This window comes from Chrysochloris asiatica, unplaced genomic scaffold, assembly GCF_000296735.1.
Source record: "Chrysochloris asiatica unplaced genomic scaffold, ChrAsi1.0 scaffold00022, whole genome shotgun sequence".
NCBI lineage: Eukaryota > Metazoa > Chordata > Mammalia > Afrosoricida > Chrysochloridae > Chrysochloris > Chrysochloris asiatica.
The window spans coordinates 24,247,037-24,249,509 of NW_006408540.1; positions in this window are offsets into that span (position 1 = coordinate 24,247,037).

A 2,473-nucleotide genomic window follows, 5' to 3' on the forward strand; every position below is an offset into this window, starting at 1 on the left:
GAGCATTTTCTTCTCTTTTGGTTTTCTGACTCTAGATCTTTGCACATTTCATTGTAATAATTGACTATGTCTTCTCTAGTTGACTTTTGAAATTTTCTGTTCAGCTTTTGTACCTCCTCATTTCTTCTGTTTGCTTTAGCACCTCTATGCTGGAGAGCACATTTCAGTGTCTCTTCTGACATCCATTTTGAGCTTTTCCTTCTTTCTTGTCTTCTTAATGACCTTTTGCTTTCTTCCTCTATGATGTATGATTTTTACTCTAGACAGGGTTTAAATAATGAATGCAAAAAATGTTTTTCCACCTGGGTAAAAATATAAAAGCCAGTTTAAAGTTTCCTCCCTTATAAGAGAAAGGGAATATCCATACCCTCTGACCTTTCTTAGCTTGTTATCAGAATCTTCATTCACACTCAAAAATATAAACTAGAAAGATTGTTGGATGTAACTCTGCCCTTCATGTCTTTCATGTCTCACTCTAGTGGTTTTTCTCATTAATAGGTTCCTGTCTAAAATAAAATTTATGCCAGAAACTTCCTTATCAAGTTTTGCAATTTAATAATCTTACCAGTTGTTGGGAAAGAAACGGTTTTAAGGGCTTTAGCACAAGTCTTGGCAAATTAAGACATCTGCTTCACCTTTCAATCCATTCCAGAGTTCAGTTATCACATGCCAACTCATTCTCAATATTATCAAGGAAATGCACATTTTTTTTTCTCCTTTTATGGCCAGTGAATACATTGACCAAGATTATGTGCTAATCACCACTGCAGGGCAACAGCAAAGAAAAAAACATTAAGCAAAACCTTAAATGCATCTTAAAATTATAAGTACTTCTGATAAAAGCAAGAGTTATGTTTTTAATGGAATTTCCTGGGCACTAGACTTCTTGCTCCTTTGGGATTCTCCCACTATTATTAGTTCAGACCTTGGAAAACTTGGACATATCTAAAGACAGAGCCTGAACTGGATTAGCAAGAGTTGCTACAAAGTTGCTGTTGTTGTGTGGGGTCAAGTAAATTCTAACTCGTACTGATACTATTGGACAAAGAGAACTGTGCCACTGAGGATCCTAAACTGCAAGGCTTTGTGGGAGCAAACTGCCAGGTCTTATCTCACAAAGAGGAACCACTGATGACTTCAAACCTCTGACTCTTCAGTGCTTAACCATCACACTACCCGAGCTCTTTTGTTAAAAAGTAGGAACACTTACATACACAGCAACAGAAAGGGAATGTTTTCAATTATTAAAATAAAAATTATAGTTACAAAATTGTTTTCAATATTTAGACCATTGACTATCCACATGAATAAATGTTCTGTTCCAGCCCCCAGGCCTAGCTTGTTCCAATGCTAACAGATGAATTGTCCATGGACTTTAGAGAACTGAATCAAGTCTTACGTCACTAAATGCAGATGGTAGTGATCTTCTGAAAGTTATTTTCCTTTTCTTGTCTAAGTGAATGGCATTCATCTTTTTCCCCACTTGTCTCTCCTTTCTTTCAAACATTCTATTGCTGCTTAAGTGAAAGTTTACAGAACAAATTAGCTTCCCATCCAACAATTGATGCACATTTTGCTTTGTGGCATTAGTTGCAATTCCGTCAATGTATCAGCACTCTCTCCATTTCCGCCTTTGCTCCCGTTTCCCTTTGTCCTTCTTTCCTTGCCCCTTCCTGCCTTTGGAACTTGGTCTTGGGGCAAATACTGCCCTTTTGGTTTCATGTGGTTGATTGTTCTGAAGGCTATATTCCTCATTGATGTTGTCTGTTCACTTTATGTTGTTCTTAAGTGACATCGAGTCAATTCTGTCTCATAGAGACCCTATATAGCACTTCCAAGGAGGGACTAGTGGGTTTGAACTGCTGACCTTTATTGGCCTGTCTAATGTTTGGCTGAAAGGTGATTCCTGAGGATGGGTTCAGTTCAGATTTGAAAGGTATCTAAGGGAAATAGAGTTGGAGGTTCTACTAGTTTCTTTCAGACCAGTAAGTCTGGTCTTTTTATGTTTTTTAATGTTATTTTATATTTTTCTCCCACTGTGTCCAGAGCCTTCTATGTGACCCTGTTAAGAGCTGCTAGAGCTGTTGTTAGTGGTAGCCAGCACCATCTAGTTCTTCTAGTCTCAGGTTAACGGAGGATCTGGTTTGCTGGTCCAATAGTCTTTGGACTAATTATTTCCTTGAGTCTTTGATTTTCTTCTCTCTTCTTTGCTCTGAACATGGAAAGAACAGCAGCTGCATCTTAGATGGCCATTTATAATATTTTTTTGAATGTTTTATTGTGAATTATGTGATAGTTTACATGGGAGAACATTAGCTTTACATTCATCCTATCGTATATAGTTTCATTGCCATGGTTACAATCTCCTCCATGTGTCATCAACCAACCAAAGAGTATACCCTGCAAGCCTGCCCCCTGGTCATCAGCACACAGCTCCTCTCCCTCTCTGGGTCTAGAGACCCCAGCCACTCCA